Source organism: Rhodnius prolixus, unplaced genomic scaffold, assembly GCF_049639745.1.
Source record: "Rhodnius prolixus isolate KJV_2025 unplaced genomic scaffold, Rpr scaffold_2, whole genome shotgun sequence".
NCBI lineage: Eukaryota > Metazoa > Arthropoda > Insecta > Hemiptera > Reduviidae > Rhodnius > Rhodnius prolixus.
The window spans coordinates 18374403-18394376 of record NW_027411592.1 but is presented as its reverse complement, the minus strand read 5'-3'; the positions used below and the strand labels follow the sequence as shown (position 1 = coordinate 18394376).

The following is a 19974-nucleotide window of genomic DNA, read 5'->3' as shown; positions in this document are numbered from 1 at the left end:
TAGAAAATCAAGCATTCATTGATGCTAACTAATTATATTAATACATCAAAAAATGGTGTTGGCCATGAACTTACTTTAAATTCATAAAATATTGTTCCTTTTCGTAATTAGTAAGTGACTTAAATCACTTCTTTTCGAAGGAGAATTTGTACTCCATTGCAAAATCAAATAAAATATTTTCTGTTCTCCATACTTTTACTTAGAGGGATGTCATTTTTGGAAAATTTGCGAATTTTTGTCAGTTTTTCGCCACTCCTCTAAAAAAAAAACAACAATTTTTCTTTAATTTCTCCCTCACTCAAATTCCTCTTTTATTTAAAGCTTAGTATCTTGAAAATGGATTTTTGGGGCTTCTCAGGGAATTTCAAGCAACCCTAGAAAGTGTACTTCAATTAATGAGTATAACAGTTCTGGTAGTCTCATCCATTGGAGGAGTAATTGAGGATACCGGAGAAGTAGGGTGCGTATCTTTAGCCGGGGTAATAGCCGTGGGTAATCTAACCTCTTGACGTTTCACTCAGGTACGTCGCCGGGAGTTATTTCACGGAGCGTTGCTACGCAAGTCATGGGTTTCGCTTCAACTAATATGAAACAATTTCCACCCTTTTTCCAGCTTAAAGTTCATTTTTATATTATCACGTAAGGGCTTATTGATTGACTCATGGAATTCTGATTTCATAGAGCGCTCAGGGTTATTAGGCCTTAATTCAGAGCCAGGTTTGAAAAGGGAGGAGGACTTGTCAGTGGGTACATTTAGAAGTAATCAAATGACCGTACCTATGATCAAACAAGTATAAAGCTTAAAACTAGACTAGTTGTCTTAGGCAGAAGAATGAAAGCGAAGGATGAAGGATAATCCAACTAAGGGTTGAAAGTCTAGTATTAGGGGAACCATTCTTTGACCATTTTGCTTGACCTATATCAATGGTATCGAAGACAGAGGCTGAAAAAACTACATCGATTGGACTTGATTCATTAGAAGTGGGGAGTGGCCTCTGTATTTGCCTGCTTAATGCCACCAATGAGAGACGGTAAAATAAGAGGACGAGATTTCTGGAATGGTCATCTTGACTTGGAAAGGGCGGACATTTTGTTTCTTATTAGACGAAGCGAAACCATTGCGTAGCAATGTTCTATGAAATAACTTTTATAGTTCTCGTGCTCCGGCGACTTACCTTAGTGAAACGTAAAGGGCAAGGTTACCTATGACAATAAAGATTCGCCCCTCATTTCTCCGGCCATGTATTTACTTGCTAGATGCCACCAAAGACATAAACATTATTACAGCCAATTTCTCTATTTTCCATGGTCCCTTACCTAGTACATTACATCTATTTCAGTGTTTTCCAGGTACCTTCACAGACTTGAAAAAATTGGTTTCTTTGCCTAAACGTATGTAGTACAGTCGAGCCTCCCATAAAGGACCACTCTCATAGCGGCCACCTCCATTTACGTTCAGTTTTTGGATTTCCCCGTTTAACCCCTATACACTTTCTATATAAAAGAACCTCCGTCTAACGGGCACTCTACATAGCGACCGCGGACATTGATTTTGGGGAACGGATTAAATGTTTCACCTCCCACCAATGACCACCTTAATATTTATTAAAAGTTCATTTGACGCGGTGATAAAAATGTTTTTTTCTGGTTTTTCCTAAAGTTTCCTATATAAGCTCCATACATCTTGTACCATTTTAATCATTTTTCAATATTACTTGGGACGAACAATATTATTTTTTCCGATATTTCTCTCAAACGAAAGTGGTTGATTCTAGAAGATAAAATAAATGTGTTGTAAGATTTTGCAAAAACCAAATCGAGCCATCGTCAACTTGCCGAAAGGGTTGTTCAATTTTTCTAAGAAATTCAAGTATTCTGTGAGTTTGCATAATTTCTAACAAAAAGTTAATTATGTACAATTAAGTTTGGAGTTGGAAAAACGCAAATTACCAATATTTTGAAGGATCGCGATGGAATCTACGCGTTGAAAAAACAAAACGGCTTGCAAAACAAAATTAGTGATTATTTTTACAATGTTGAGGAGTGATATAGTAAAAGTTCTAATTAACTTATTGAATTGTTAATATAATATTTTTTTTTTTTACTTTATTTATTTTCACAACTGCAGTATATTTCTGCAACAAATGAAGCTGCTACAACAGGATAATAGAATAGATACATGAATAGCATGAGGGAAGAATTCACCCATTGGTGAAACTTCCAATATAATAATTACAAACAAATTACGATTTTTATTTCTAGGGGAAGAAATTTTTATTTTTCACGTAAATATTTTAAGAAAAACATGGTAATTAAAAATCTAAATTACTAAAAAGTGGAGATTCCAGCTCTGATTGTATCTTTAATCAAAACATCATGGCCAAAGGCACTTGCAGCGTCAGTAGGCTTTTATTTCCCTTGTAAATGTATATTTTCTTTTCAAACATTGACCATCTCTCAATTCTTTTTATACTCGCGACTTTTTTCTTCGCCAGGTTGCCAATTATTCTTAATTTTGCTCCGCAACAATCGTGGCAATAATTAATATAAATCCGTACTACAATTTAATGAAACCGTAATATAATTCCAAATAATAGATTTACCCTTAACTAAGTCTCTTTTAAAAATGAGGATTCGGGGATTGCGGTATTACAGATAACTGAAGCGCATCGTTCCCTTGTAGATTGTAGAGCCAAAAAGTAAAAGAAGACTGCGTTATTCTTCTGCAAGTTCAGTGTCTCTTTTTTTTCTCGTTCAAGGAAAATAGAATGCAAAAAAAAAAAAGAAATAAAGAAATTGTAGATTTTAGGCCTAGAAAACAAATCACATTTTTCAAACTACCAAATCGTGAAATAACTAAGAATTTTTAAAATTTGCAAGAACTATACCCTTATTTATGACAGTTTTAATGTGCTATCGCTTGGACGGATATGTGGTGCTTCAAACTTTATTTCTAATGACGTCAATTGATTCTTTGTGTACAATGTTGCTAAAAATAAAATTCCCAAATACCACATTAAGCGAAAATCTTCATCCCTTTCATTCAGTGATATAATAATAGGACAAATTTTGGCGCTACTAGTACGCCTGATTTATTTTTATAGCCCCAGGATGTGTGCAGGACTGATCGTCGCAGTGGTACCTAAAACAAGTTCCTGTCTCTTATGTTGATATATTTTCAATGTGTTAATTATAACAATTAATATATTTTGACCAAAATTCTAGCACAAAATTTAATTTTTTGTTTTAAATTTATTAAATACAACAGAATGCAAAAAAGCGAATGAGTTTAATGATGACGTCAATAGAAGAGAAGTAAGAAGAAAGTAAGGCAGAGCTGGATCGATGTTATCCTGGAAGGAATGGGAAGGGTCAGCCCAACTTTTATGTCCATCCCACCTCAAATTACTTACATCTCAAGTTGTTCTGCCTCTGTCGCCATACTTTACAAACTTACCATTTTATCAGAATTGTCAAAGTGATAACGTCTATTAGCGTTCATTATTTTTTTATTTAAACAAAAAAAAAGTTTATTCAAATAATAAATATTTATTTAAAGGCGTTTGTTATGGTCGGCAAAACATCCAACTGCACATTGATTCTGTCGTCTGAAAAAAAAGAAAATTACGATTACGCGGAAGGTTCAAAATTGAATATTCATCGGATGAACATGTGCTATTATTAGTCGACAACTACATCAGACGACTGTTCAATACCAATTGAAGAGCTTGGTGCAAAAAGGAGTTAAAATTTTTAGTAGGGACAAAAAACTAAATATCCTTTAAGATTTATTCCTTATGTTGTGTCTGCTGTAAGGATTAGTTAATATATTGTGATGAGGTCATTTGGGGCTCAATTTGAACTTTCTAGGGCATTTTTTAAGCTTGCTGTAAGCAAAAGTTATTTTGCAGCTAACTCTTTTTTGCACCAAAATCATAATTTTCAGTAAAACTTGAGTACATATTAAGTACTTTAGTCAACAGATTTCTTGTTTTTGAGTTTTTAATTGGCATTTTGTGTCTTGTCGAAGCGAATGTTAAATATATTATTATGCCTGTCAAAAAGAAAAATAATAATATCTACCCAATATAAACATTAAATAAACCTAATAATTTTTTTTTTTTCCAAGGAATGTAAAAGAAAGTTATCTGCAGTAGAAAATTCATTTTTGCTCCAAATCTAACCTAGGTTAGAAAATAAGTAATATAAGTAACAATAAACGAGTTTGCATAAAGACTCGTTTATACACCAAAAGATGTAGAATACATTAGGGGGCGCCACTAAACACATTTTCTGAAAAATGTCCTTTTTGCACCAAGCTCTTCAATTGGGCTTTGAACTAAGTCCATCACTATAGTGTAACTTAGTAGTACAAGAAGCATGGTTTTATGGTTGAAAGTTTGGAAATTGGAAAGAAAGTTTAAAGATTTTAATAATAATTTGGATTTTTGAGATAATTTGGATTTAATTTCTGATGTTTGTTATGTTCAGCAAATACATATTTATTTTTTGGTTCTTTAATTTTTACTTTAAACAAAAAAATAGTAAAATAGTTAAGGGCATGCAGGTTGAAGGAATCAAGACTACTCTCATTACACAAAAAATAATGATAGTGATTATTACTATTTTTAGATTCAAGTCGTTAAACTTTTGAACTCCTGGGGTCTTTTTTAAATTTTTGTAACTCCCCTCTTTTCTCTTTAAACTAAGTAACTTCTAAACTAATGTTGTCCCCTGTCATTCACCAAAGATATTGTGAAGTTTTTTCTTTTTTGAACAACTTTAACTACAACTAGTGACTGCCACTAAATAATAAGTGTGTTTGTATAGAATAAAATTCGCTAAACTTGTAAGTAACTTGATTTATTAACCATTAACATTTACTAGCAACTATTACTACTCACTACTTTGACCATTTACAACAGTCACAACAGTTTACTGTTACTTACTACGTAAATACACCACGAAAACTGTCCAACGACAGATTAATGGTCCACACTGCACTGAATTGCACTAGACTCAACTGCACTAACAAAACTCTACTCACTAACTAACTCAGCTGACTAACCGCCCAACAGGCTAACTCTGAAGAACTCTGTAAAAACTCTTGACTCTCAAAACTGTGACTGACTCCAACTGTGACTCCTCACTCCAACTTCGACTCTCCAGCTAACTCAGCTGACTAACCGCCCAACGGGCTAACTCCGAAGAACACTCCGTACCAACTCTGACTCATTGACTGGGGCCCGCTCATTTGGCTTTCTAGACTTCTGTCACTAAACTCCCGGAACAATCTAGGCCTTTCTTCTCTCACTCAGGTCAATTCGTTACAATATTATTGGAGCAGAACAAACTTCGGCTACAATTCAATTAATCTGCTCCTGTACAAAGATATTTACAGTCTTGTTTATTGCAATTTGCACCTGTTGTCTCGATGGACACTAGTAATTAATTTCTTGAGAATGTGGCAAGCTAAATAACTAACTTATGTCACTCATTAAACCATCAACTACTTCCTTGGATATGGTGTATGGAATCTGGCAATGAAATTATACAATGTAATCACGAAATATAAAAATAAAGCAAAATACATGTTTGTTTCAAGATATTATGTTGTTACATTGGTTTTGTGGAAGGTGAAAGAACTTATTGTTCAATTATAATTATTAAATTTCTGTTTTAAAAAAAACTTTGTAAGTGGATTGCAGTGAAAGTTTTTTTTAGAATAGAAGTGAGGAAAACAAAATATGGTGGAGAGTTCCACGTGTCCTGTTAAATCTATGCTGTTTCTACATCGCTGGTCTGAGAGAACCTGATATCGGCATTTCACTGTCTCCATTCTTGGGTTTTTATTGAAAATTCCAAAAGTTTAATATTTTATTAAATATATAAAATATTGTTTAAGAAACAACACAAAAAAAGAATGTATAAATAAATCACGTGGAGCCTTTGCCATTGTCTGTTCTCTACTTACCTCACAATAACTACTTATAACTTTCACAGTGATTATAACCATCGTGATTAAAGTTAAAATTACAGCAAGTCCTTTAATTACATTTCCCTATTGAATTAATGTTTTATGCAGCTTAAAATTAATTAGTTTGAATAAATAAGAACCCTCAGGTAATTAAGTTTGTAAAACAAGAAGCTTGGTTTTATGGTTGGAAGTTTGGCAATTCTGCAGATTTTAAGATTAATTGGATTTAATTTCTGATGTTTGTTATGTTCAGCAAAAACATATTTATTTTTTGGTTCTTCAACTTTTACTTTAAAAGAAAAAAAAAATAGTAAATTTTTATTGATTCTCAATGAACCTCCATTATTAAACGCGTTTTCTACACTTACGGATGGTTCAAAGATGAACAAAGCTGGCGCTAACTTGAGGATCTTACCCGCTCCCAGTTTGACACTCAGATGGGATGAAAATAAAGGCAAGGTAGCCATTCGAGTACTATTCCCGCTGTTCTGCAGGGACTCTAAACTGTCCCTAAGAGAATAAACTCCTCCTGCACAAGATAGTGGTTAGGCCTATGTTACTTAATGCTGATCTCTCTTGGAGTTTGGACATATCAAATCCAATATCGCCTCGCTGTAGATCATGCAAAATAAATTCCTCAGGCTTGTCACAACTTCTCCCCCGTTACACCCGTATTATAGACCTACACTATGGACTATGTAGAACACTACATCAAGTACCTCGCTACTGGTTTCTTCAGTAAGTGTGTATTAAGTCACAACCACTTATGCAGACAAGTAGAGCACTATAGCATGGACACGGTGCACAGGCACAGGAGAGTTAAGGACTCCCTGAAGTAAACTTTTTCTAATCAGCTGAGGGTTTTTTCCCCCCTTATTATATACTTTCATTTGTTTGTACAATTTCTGAAACTTATTGCTGTCTGCTGGAGGTTTTAGTATTTATTACCGGCACTCCAATGAATATAAGTATATATTTTCACTTAATAAATAAATATTTATCGATCTAGATGGGATGTCAGCTATGCCTTACTAATTATACAGCTGAGTTCAAGTTGAACCAGCTAACATGGCACTGCCATTGTATTAGATTTTTAATGGAAAATCAGGGAGCCTTCAAAGCCCTGATGTCTCCTAAGTAGAACATTCAATTATAAGTTACAATTCTCCTCTCATTTCCTTGGAGCAATGATTACTGTATCGGTTTCTTAGTCTCCTAGGCAAAGAGGAATTGTAAGGAAAGGATAAAGCTAACGAGGCAGTGTGAAAGGAGGCTTTTATTGGTCACCCATTATGCCTGCATCCTTTGGCGTTGCAGAATGGTGGTGAGGATCAATGGCATAGCCGCCAGTTAGTCCAGGTGCAATGTGGACACGCTGCTTTGACGTACCCTATTCATTTCAGGACTTATCCAGTCCGCGATCCGGGCAGCCTGAAGTGCCTGCTATTCTGTTCATAAGCAGCAGGACAGACTACAACTTTATAATAACAATGTGAAAATATGATATTGTCAATAAGCACTTAAGATATAAGTCCCTAGGTCGAAAGCTCAGCAAAATACAAAAATCGTGACTGTCACTGGCATAGTCACCAAAAACAATGAACAATAATTGTATAGTATTGAAAAATACAATAAAATAAAATAAAAGAGAAAAACCTGAAAAGAAATGCAATAATTTAGAATAATAATTTTAAAAAATTTAAAACATAAAAGTGATAATTTTATTTATAAAAAAATTTGTACAAATTCACAATGGTTTATTTATCCTGAATTTGTTTTGAAAAATAAAAATTTGTGTTAAAACGCACATAGTCTTATTTATTAGCACATATGCCTTATTTATTGTCTTTTTATAGGCTTTCAATGAGTATTTGATTGGATTTGTTAATGTATTCTTTGGGAAAAGCTTAGAAATCTGGGTTTTTATGGAAAAAGTTACATAATTTTACTAAAATTATATAAAGAGACAACTGTATTAAAGTATTAGATATTAAAAACAGACAGATATTCTATTTAAGTGAAGCTGAACCAAAGGGTTAATTCAGGAAGAAATTTTGAGATTTTAATCTGGAGGATTGTTTCAGAACTATGGTTTCTGACGGAATTCGAATTAAGGAGAAAAATGCTATTTATTATCTTATGCGGATTTATTTTTCTCATTTAATGTTGCATAAATTGATATTTCACATTGTTTTATACACTAAATATGAACATAAAAAGTCATAACAGATATAAATCAATAAATTAAATGCTTTAATTGAAATAATATTTTGTTATTTGACAAAAACTAAGTTCAAAAAGCATTCAACCATTTAAAAGAAAAGATATAAAATTATTTGCTTAAGCAAATTTTACATGCTCTGGATTTCTCTTAAATTATTAAAATAAATTTGCTTGAAGCTAAAAGAAAACTTGTATAAATATTTTCTTTAACACAACTCATTTTAAACCTTTTAAGAACTTTAAGTAGTACTTTTCTTATAAAGAGTATTTAACTTAGCGAGAATGTCGCCTAAGTTGTAACTTTAGCTTCTGCACGAGTTAGCACGAGACTTTAGGCCATTAAACCATTTATTACCGTCAGTTTAAAGACACGGTTGTACAATCAATACAAATTTTATAAAGAAACATCATTATTAGGGCTTTTTTTCTTTTCTTTTTAAACGGATAAATTTGCTGCATGCTTTTCCTTAACAAGGAAGTCTCTTGGTGTTATTCCAAAAGGTTTTCCTTCACCCATTTTTGTTCTCTTCTTCTGCACTTTTTTTTTATACAGCTTCTTCACTAATTGAATTATTAATATTAAAATGGACACTCATTAATTTTACGAAAATCTGTAATATAAAACTTGTTTCTAGTTTTTAATTTTATATTTATTTTTAAAAACGCTTCGTTTGTTTCGTAACGATTTCGTCTTCAAACTGTATTTGTTTTCAGTACAAATTCTTTTAATGGTACCAACAATTTAACAAATATTCATCAGCATTCTCGGTATTCCTAGAAGTTGATTGGCTATCCCTTTCGTTCCCCAGGAAGAGAAAATGTAAGAGCCAGGATTCGAACCCTGCATCTCAGCCTCCAATTCGGTAACCTCTTATCTAATCTCTTCCCTTAAAAAAAAAAAAATTGAATAAATAAATAATAGTTACCGAAAATAATCATATAAAATTAAATATTACTTCGCGTGCTTTAATGATTGCGAAATTATTTATAATATCTTGCAGAGCAAAAGGTTTTATTTGTTCAGTCCCGGCTTTTGGCGCTTACTGATATTTAACGCCCTGGGCGGTCGCCCCTTATGCTCTGCCATAAGATATATTTGCAATCACTCATTACTGTACGAGCTAAAAAAGGCTCTTATCTACAAACTGATTAGTATTAAATTTATAAATTTAGTAAACAATAAGTAATAATAATAATAGAAAAAACTAAAAGATACTTTAGAGCAGGATAGGTTTCAGTCTTTGTATCTTTTGTTATTATTGTTGTCCACAATTTCAGCAAATTGACACAAATTTAATTGTCTATACTGTCCGGAAAAAGATTGAATTCAGAGTACCCATTTTATAGGAATTATAATAGAGGAAAACGTGTAAATGGTAGATAGTGTTTGGCGGCGATTTAGAGGAAATGCTATTTCAGGGTCGTTGAAAGTAGGAATAAAGATACCTACATCATTAAAATTGTTATACTGCCGGGACACTCAATTGACTAGGATTGTTGGAAGTCATATGACTATCTGGAAGATAAAGGATTTGAACATTTGAAAGACAACCATCCCATAAATTTTAATTACCCTAAATCTGGCCATTGAGGGCACATGGAGTTTCATAAAAAGACACCTGCCACGAAGAACCACCACTGACTGGCCAGTTTGACTCCTGCTTAGCCGGAATATATGTGGCAAAGGAGTCATTCTTTCTGTGGCGACCTTATGAAAGCATTTCTGAAGGGAGGATACATATAACAAACCGTGATAAGGATTGCCCTGATTAAGGTAATTATTTTTGTTTTTCTTCTTTATAATAATTGTAATAAATCATGGATCTCAACTGTGGATCTCAAATCATGGTTTAAGGAATGCAATAAAATTAACGGTGCCCTTATGTACATCATGATTATTTACTTGAAATAAAATTATCAATTTTTAAGTGATTTTATAAATCATTATTTTATATTTGATATTTATACTTAATAAAGGCGGGTTACATTGCAACAGCTAATCAAAAACACTTCAATATTAGGCCACACCTCCACGAGCTATTGTTCCACCTTATATAAACGCTTTTTCGTGCAGATTTTGACGATCAACCCTACTAAAAAGTTTTAATATGTACAGAAAGAAGTATGGTATTGGTATAAGTCATAATGTTTTCTTATTCACAGGAATTATTTTTTAAAAATATTCTTTAATAACCCCCTCCACTAACGAAAGTAGCCGATCGGATCCGAAATTCCATATGTTTAGTGAGTTGCCGCTCAGAGTGTCCGAGCCAACACGTGGCCGATGAGGGCAGTGTAGTGATTAGGGTTAGTTTATTACATATATTTTTTTTAAACTGTTTACAAGTAATTTTTTCCAGCAGTAATGTGAATTTTTTCTCTTTTATTTCAGATTTATAAGTTTACTTTTATAAAGGAATTGGAACAGAAAATGTTAGAGATTTTTATTGCAACTATTAGTTTATTCAATATGTAGTTAGTTTTTATATTGCCAGAGCAAATCTATTTTTGTATAAAAAGGACTTCCAGCAAATATATGCTCACTCATTTTCTGTAATTTATAATTCTAAGTAGAAAGAAAAATGTCTGTACAGGTGAGTGATTCTAAAATATTTTCCTTTGAATACAGAATTTAGAAAGAGAGAGATCAGAACTTTTGTAAAATGTGAATTTTATTCATTTGAGATGTAAGATGGCCTCAGAAAAAACTTCGTTCACTGTATAATTGCTATAAGCTGCTTATTCCGGTAAAAGTATTTCAAGGCGATTTTCAATGAACACTGTTTCTATGAAAAGCTAATTATTTGATTCTTGCAGACTTTTTTTTACTTCAACAATGTACGCCTCTATTTTTGGGTTTACAGACAAGATGATTGGCATTTATTGGAATAATGTGGCGTTTACTGTTGTATTTGTTTTATGCAATGGGTCCGTGAAAGGCTCAAGTGTTAGTGTTTCTAATTATATCGCATAAACTTTCTCTTGCATTAAGATAAAAGCAATCATTGCTAAATATTAGTTTCATGGTGAACTAAAATCCAAATTTGTGGCCACAGATATATTTCAAATGGAGTAATGTCTTCATTATTCAGTTATATTAAAGAATTTATTTAATACTGAAATTTTTAAATGGGAATTTTAAATAGTGTCAAAAAATATATTTAATTGGAAAAATACGAAAACTTTGGGAAATGCAAAAGAGAGAAAATTTTGTAGAAAATATATGTGGGAATATAAAATTAAAAACAAAGAATATTTCAATTATTTGGGCAAGTTTTGGGGCTATTATTTTTGCAATTCAAATGGCTATTTGAAGGCGATTGTATAGTTATTTATAAAGAAGTATAATTTAACAAAAATATTGCCAAAAAATATAACCTGATTTTGTTGGTACTCATTATAATGGTTGTTAGAGACAAAAAAAACTATTTTTGGTTCGACATTTTTTATCAGGAACTATAAATGAAGTTTATTACGTTTTTTTTTTTTTTTTTTTTTATAAATGAAGCCGTTTGTTCTTTTAAAATTATAAATTAATAAACAAACTTCTTGAGGCATTTTTTATTTTTAGAAATCAAAAAGAGTAAGCAAGTAAGCATCAAGTATTATTGTTTTATATTTTATAAACTATTATTCTTTAAGTCAATCAGATAACCCTTTACAGTAATCTTGAAAATGTGCTACAGCGATGAACATGTGTATTCAAACATAGGCAAGCTTTATTGTGAAATAAGTATTTGAAAGCTGTGCATTAAGCATTATTTACTTATTTATACTGATAGTGTTACATGTGTGTTCCTCAAAACCCCATGAGTGATCTTTTATTAAAAAGTATAGACTCATGGTGAACATGAGAGGATTATTGAAAAAGGTAGTTGTTTTTAGTAGAAGAGATGGAAGAGTTTCTTATTTCTGAGCACTGCTATTGGAATGTTGTAGATGTCTGTTGGTGGAGTTCATATATTTGTTGTAAATATAAGGAGAAAGAAAAGGTCAGCTATTTATTGCTCGACATTTTCTGTGGTTGACCAGATATAATATAGTTTATGAAAATCCTCACATGGAAAAAACGGAATCTTCCAAAAATAAACACATGTGGGCTAACATTCTCAAAATTCTTTTTCCAAACACTTTCCGATTTATTGATTAGGAAAGTATGGCGAACAAACCACAAAATAGTGCCACAAGAGAACTGTAAAAATTCTTTTTTACATAATAATAATAATTTTTTGAGCCACCTCTAGTCAAATCTTAATACTTAGTTTTTTTGGCTAATATTCGTTGGAAATTCAAAGAATAGTCAAATAAAATCCGCTTAATAATTTTTCGAATTAAGAAAAAGCGTTTTCCATCGAATCTGAATAGAATATAGCATCACAAACCATAATTACCAGAATCAGGAATTATTCAATTTGTAAGGTTGGAAATAGAGAGCTTAATTTGTATTAATAAATTCCGAATTGATAAACAATTTGGCTTAAGAAGTAGCGATACTTCCAAGCACCTAATAGCGAAAACGTTTACGCTTTGAATTAAGTACAGAGAAATTGTAGCCTCTTTACAGTGCAAAATTTCATTATACTCGGGCTTACAGATTTAATTTTAGATATGAGCCTGACATATAAACATCTATCTAACACCTATTCATTATATCAAGACCCTCAAAATGCGCTTATACATGTGCCTTATGTTGTTCACAAAAAACAATAACAGTAACTTAAATTTCGGTAAACGCAAAATTTTTTCGAAACTTATTTTATCTGCGTTGTTGCGATAAAATACTCTCATTAAGTTTGTATTTGCACAGAATATTTAATGTGTATTTTATTTTTTTAATACAGAAAAACAGAAAAAAAGTGTCTTTCAAACACTATGCTTTTTCGTTTAACTAAAAATAATCGTTTCCAATAATTAAACTTTGATATGAAAATTCATGGTGCATTTAACTCACAGTAAAGGAAGTTTTAACTCTAATTATAATTGCAGAATATACGTTTGTAGGCAGTACGAAGGTAATACTAAAACGCTACCAATTATTGGACCTTAATTAAGTCGTATTGTGCGTTTTATTAAAAGAATTAGTAGGGAAATTAAATGTTTGAATGTTTTTTCAGTAAAAATATGGCGCGCATTTTAGTGAGAAGGATCAATACTTTCACTATTTAGTTTTGCGAAAAAATTGCATTTGTATTGAAGATTAAAAATAAAAATAAATCATTCAATCAATTAGCGATAAGATTTACTTTTAAAGGCAAGAAAACAAAAATGTTGGGGATAAAATGAAATTGTTTATGAAAGATGTTAAAAGACTTGAAATTAACCATCTCTTCCAGTACCAACCATTGTGTAAAAATATGCAAAGACAAAATAGATTTTCTGGCAGACCAAGGGATTCTCTTTATTCATTGATACTTGGCCCTGAGTGAATAGATAGAAATTATTTACTTTATTTCGTTTTAGTTTAAACATGAATGATCATTGTTCATAAAATAACATGTTGATGTTTCATAATGCTGAAACGCGAAGGTGAGCTAAATTCTGGATCTTAGTTTTTATTTTCAAGGAGTCAATTTAAATTTAAAAGTGTAGCAATGAAATGCCCAATTGCATGTTAAGGTGTCGGAAATCGGCAATGTACTGAGAAGGTTCCGGATCACAAGCCTTCGGATGTAGTTGGATCTTTAACGGATAAGGGATTCTGTTGTCTTTGTATTTCAGTTCAGATTTTGCTTATCGGAGATAATGTTTTGCAAAAGAAATTGTTCGTTCTTATAGTTATAAGGAATACAGTTGTATTTCCTATTTAATTTTATGTTATCAAATAATTCTTCCAAGAGTTAAAAAAAAAACCATTAAGTAAGTGGTTAAATCCTAATTACGTCCTGGATTAATTATTTCGTCTTTTGATGTAATTGATATTCTTGACCTGAGATGTTGACGAACCTTAAAAAAAAAAAAAATTGTATGGAAGGTTGATCATGTGACAAATTAATCTAAAAGGATTATTTTACATGTTTGCTAATATATTCCAACACAATTTTTAAATTATTCCAGCTGATAGATTTAGAAAGCAATGCAATTAGCTAATAACAACTTCACATGCGAGGTGTTTGAAATGTTCGTTAATATTATAAAACGTTTTTATTATTTAATGTTGTTAAAATGTTGAATAATTTAATATGCAAACCTAAGTATTTAACGACCCAGAACAGCCTGCAGAGTTCATATGAGCGCTATTTTATTTAATTTTTCCCCATCAAAGCGCAAGCGCAAGTTAATGATTTATACTCATATTAATTAATACAATTTGTAATTTTCAAACACCTAGAATAGTACTTGACTGTTTTTATCGCTAAATAGGTGAATAAATTCAATGATTTCCTTTAAAATAGCTGTAAATTGTTGATTCTTTTTTACCCACGAGTTAAATAATTATTTATTCTCTTAAAACTAATAAAATATTATGTCCAACGTCGTTATTACTAAATTTTACACATTCTTAATTAACTGTTGGTTGAAAGCGCCACGGTAGCCGAGCGGTTAAGAGGCGAGATCTGCAAAGCTAATAAGCATTGTGGTACTGGGTTCGATTCCCGGTCTTAGGCCTTGGATTTTATTTAAAGGTTAATAATAGAAATTTACAGTAAAGAATGTTTGCTAGTCGCCTTCGTTCACGTCACCTAATTTTGGTTGTTGGACGTAAAACCCGCCTGAAAAAATAGGCAAAAAAAACCTGTATATTGTAAAGCCCTTTTGCTGGAATTAATTCTCAAAAGATTTAGCCATTATAAGATAAAATTAAAGGAAATAACTTAAATGTTACAGTCATTCTTACCACTAAATTGATCACTTCAGAATTCTTGCTTGATTGAAATTAAAAATTGCGGTCTAATTCTGAAAACTTCAATTAAATGAGAAAAATTTCATGGCAATATTAATTCCTACTTTTCAACAACCTGGAAATTTATATAAGATAATATTTTATTTTGCTTCTCTAAGTAGGAAAATAATTCTGATTAATTATTTTTTATTTAATTTGTTGCTCAGCTAGTAATGAAGTTATTTAATTAGAATCGTTTTGGATGAATTATAAGTAAACCCGAAAATACTAAAGGTATAATCAGTTTTCTTTTACACGGGAATTTTAATCTATTTTTGTTGAGTGAAGCACAACTAATGTAACATAACTTACTTAAAATGAAATAAAAGTTCATTTAAAATAATAAAATAAATATTGAGAAATAATTAAAGCACCATAATACATTATAGTCTTCAAAATATTAGGTTCTAATATGCTAATGTTAGCAAGAACTCGCTTTTTTCATTGTACTTCAACTTCCAAGTGGCATGCCATTGTGTTCGGTCAATAAATGATATGCAGAATAATAGGTTTATTTTGTTATCTTTGTTCTTTGAGATAATTCTGATCTCTTCACCTTCAACAACAACCAACAGTAAACAAAAAGCATAAATTCAAAAAAAAGTATTTGTAATTCATATTGAAAATATTTGCTTGACAAAGTGTTCCATTTTTTCTTGGCAAAGAAAAACATGAACGAAAAGCATTCTTTCCGTCTACAGAAGTCAAACTCCTTTGTAGCCGATGATTCGAAACTTTTTCTAAGAATAATCAAAATCTTCGTTAGAGGACCCGCAGATTACAAAAAAAAGACCTGAATTACTTACCTGAGTAAATGATTAGTCAAAAAAGTATTGCTGGGATCTAAACATTAACAAATGTGCAGCAATTAGCTAAAAAGTTAGAAAGAAAAACCCGCGCATTCCCTTTTATTACATCTTACAGATTATCTCCTATAAATAGAAATGAAGTAGTGAGATTGCTCATGATCCTGGGAGTCTCCATTCAAAGAGTGCACAGATGAAAGCTGTAAGGAGGTTTTTACCGTGTATTATTGCCTTGTCAGGATTCTATTGTGTAGCCTGGGCATATTACTGATTCTTTGAGATCATCTTTACATTCTACACTGCGATGAAAAACTCTTATTGATTCTGTGCAGATATGAATGTCTGATTTTTATCTCGAACCTATTGCCATAACAATTCGTTTACTCAAAGCTTACGACCATGGTCTTTTGGGTAATTCGGGCATCATGGAATTATAAATTGCATTGTTACCTTCATTGAATTCTGTCTGCCAATCCTTTAAGGCATCTAAAATCTTATTCTATTTTCCTAACTTTAGAATCAATTTTTTAAAAGTGTTATTAGTTACTTAATATTTTATAATGGGCAGAAAATTATTATTTAACATTGAGTAAACTGACTTTTAGAAGTATCAACGCGTACTTACATTGTTAAATCTGAACTTGAATATGAAAAATTCTTCTTTAAAATGAGTGTATGTTTCATTCGTACGATTTGCATAATTTTACTTTTTTGGTCGCTTCTCAATAAAATATTGTAAAGAATGTCAAATCCTGATTGGTTGATATAGGCTTAAGCGGTCTTGTTGGATTGAGTCAACTCCATTCTGAAACAGTTACTATTTAGGTTTTGTTTTAATTTATGCCCCATTTAAACAGGCATTATCTGTTTGACAATTCAAGCGAGATATTTTTTTTTTTTTATTTTTTTTTTTTTTGGCGCATCAACAGCTGAGGTCATTAGCGCCCGGAGCTTTTTCCAGTGCACTGCCGGCCTCCGGACAGTGTTCTCTCGTTACAGACAACACTGTTCATCACCGGACAGTGAGCTGTAAGAAGCTCCTAGGAAGAGAAAATCTAAGGGTCAGCTGCTGGATTCGAACCCGGGACCTCCGCGTGGGAGTCCAGTATGCTAACCTCATAGCTAATCCCTTCCCTCAAGCGAGATATTATATTTATTTCTCTTTTCTCAAATTTTAACATGAAAAGGAAATGCATTTAACTAATATTGTGCACAAAATATTGGAGGCGAAGCGAAGTAAGCTGATAAGTATTATGGTTACTGGGTTCGATTCCCGGTTTACGCCATGTAGTTTATTTAATGGTTAATGGATAATAAAAAGGAATTGTCAGTAAAGTATGTTTGCTGGTCGCTTCCGTCCACGTCACCTAATTTGTAAGATGGATGGACGTAAATCCTGCTTGAATAAATAGGGCATTGCTTTGCACAAGAAGTTTGGTGTTTATTTTTTTTTTTTATACTTAGAAAAAGTAGTACAATATTTTATGCAATTATTCCATGTACTTTTTCCTTTTCGTGACAATAGTTAAAGCCAAATATTTTAGTGTCAACTCTATTGTTGAAGTATCTCTCTAAATGTTTATTATACTTCTGTTTACAGTTGTGTTACATCAAAATGTGAAAATATGAAAATTATGGGCTGTTCAACATAATGGACTATTGTTAGAAACTGTTTCTAACTGCAGAAAGCTCACTTGGGAAATAAAAGTAAGCTTTTTAAAAGTTTAGAGAGAAGTTATGTTTCCTGCAGTGAGTGAAGGTTTTCCTATCCAGGACTTGGTGCCAGCGCTGAAGTAAATATTATAATAATGTAATACTTTTTAAAAAAGTTTTTAACAATTTTATTTAGTTTTGTAAACATTATTTTGAAATGGTCAAGAATAAATTAATTATTTTATTGATCCAAAAATTCGTTTCAGATTATTTATTTGTAATTTTTATTTTACCGTCATACTGTAACAGTAATAATAGTTGAGTGAGTTAAGATTAATTTTGGAATTTCTATCATGCCTAATTCCAGTTGAACGATTCAATTTTTCTAATATTTTCGTTGACTTAAAAGTTGAGTTTCTAAATCACAAATGGAACCCTAAACAATACCTAATGAACCGAATGGATTTCTTTTTATTGTTTTGTTTTGTTTGTTTTCAAATTATTGTTGGTAATACCTAGGGACAAGTTTTAACAACTGCTACTCCACTCTGTATTATTATTATTATTGTACTTATTTTATTGTGAATTTACAAATTAACGCAGATGTTAAGAAATATATGTCAATTGTTAAAAAAATGTGCCTTGAATATTAATATTTGACGAGCGTTGTACTTTTTTTAAATAAATACTGGCAAAATAAATAAATATACCAAGGTTTAAAATGTTGAAGGTTTCTCACATGGACAAACCTCTGCTGGCCTCTACTATATTATAACAAATTATAAAATAATAACAGTTTAATAATTTTTGTTATAATATGATATAATTAGAGAATAATCGCATAAAACGCCAAGAAAAAAGGGATACCTATGAAGGGGCACAACATTGCTCATTAACGAACCTACTTTTCTCTTGGCGAAGTTGCTATCTTGTATTTGAAGAGAGAGACCCTAGTCTACTGTTTGGACAGCATTGTTATTCAGCATACATGAAACGCTTTATTTAAAAGTTTTTTTGTTGTTATCTGCGATGAATTGTTCTATTTTCTTAGAATACTTGAAGTATGGTTAGATTTGCTTTGACTATATAAGGTAATTGCATGCGAACAAAGTCTTGACTAATCTAAAAACATCACAACTTATAGAATTAAAATGCTACCAAGTCCACGATATGAAGGACATGCATGAGTAATGAAAACTATGAATAAGTGGAGTTAGCAGTTGTGAAGAGGGACATTTTGCGCCCTACTCAAATTATTTTTGTGAATAGTTACTTCTATTTGTCAACCTTCTTTATTTAATATTTTACCTTACAGGTGTACACCTGTTCAAATTTTGAATAAGATGCCTTATAAACCAAGAACATTGTTTCCTTGTTAAATCAGTTAACTATGGATATAGTTAGATATGGATAGTTATATAGTTAAATATGTATTAAAAATAAAAATACGTAGCTTTGACACTTTTCAAGTCAATATAATCACAGTTAAGCCTCTATTTTACACAATAATATTGTGCAAAAAGCATCCTTCACTAACTGCTTTTGTACTTACATTTCTCTCTATTTCTTAATTTTTAAATTTTTATGTTTTTGAAAATTGCAGAATAAATAGTCATGTAAATTTTGAATAAAGTGGCTTTAGTATAAATTACTATAAATTTAAAATAAAGTCAAACTATGAATGGCTAGCCCTACTGTCTGTTCCATTCTGTAACTTAATTATTTTTAATATGTAATTAATTGGCAGGAATCTCTTTGTTAGATTTATGTGAATAATTAGCAACTATAGTTGTGCAGATCATGTATCGCTTAAAATAAAATAAAAAAAAAAATGCTCCATAACTTTAAAAATTAATATTTTTGTTGACAATTATTTCACTGATTATATTATTTGAATTTAACCCTCAAACTGGTATCGTCGGGTCAAATTTGACCCGCTCGTTTTATTTTGTCTGGCATTTTGTAGGAATTAACTATAAACATCTCCCCTTCTCTGAATTCTCCTCTTTCATCCACACCAACAATCGACCATACAAATCAGTCGTTCTTGAGCAGTGCAAGTAAATAAAATATAGGTTTAGGGTCGCGATGGTATTGACCCGACAATACCATTTACGTTATTACTTTTTTTCTTAATATTTTTTATTTTTATGCTTTGGAGTTTGTTTTCTGCTCTATTTTTTAATATTATTCTATAATATTAAATATTATGTAGTAAATATCTGTACAGTTAAGCTGGTCCATGAACTAGGAAAGCTAAATTTGTCTTACTCAGAGACATTACAAAAAAAAATAAAAAAGAAAACCCCTCTTATATAAATCCAAATAAAAATAACTACCGTCGGAACTTCATTGTTTGTTTTTACTGGCAACAAAACGGTGGTTTTTTGTATCAAAACAGAACAAGTATGTTATACTCGCATCATGATAATTCA

At 31.4% G+C, this 19974-nt stretch overlaps 1 protein-coding gene and 1 long non-coding RNA gene across 10 annotated transcripts in view; both read left to right on the top strand.

The window, feature by feature from the left end:
• The window catches only part of SLO2 (slowpoke 2), a 508183-nt gene that overhangs the window by 103952 nt on the left and 384257 nt on the right, over positions 1 to 19974 (top strand). The gene's annotated exons all lie outside the window — the stretch shown is intronic.
• LOC141449186 (uncharacterized) lies at positions 10352 to 19587 on the top strand. Its single transcript, XR_012455383.1, has 3 exons — positions 10352 to 10507; positions 10593 to 10794; positions 17487 to 19587. It is a non-coding gene; the product is annotated as an uncharacterized lncRNA (long non-coding RNA).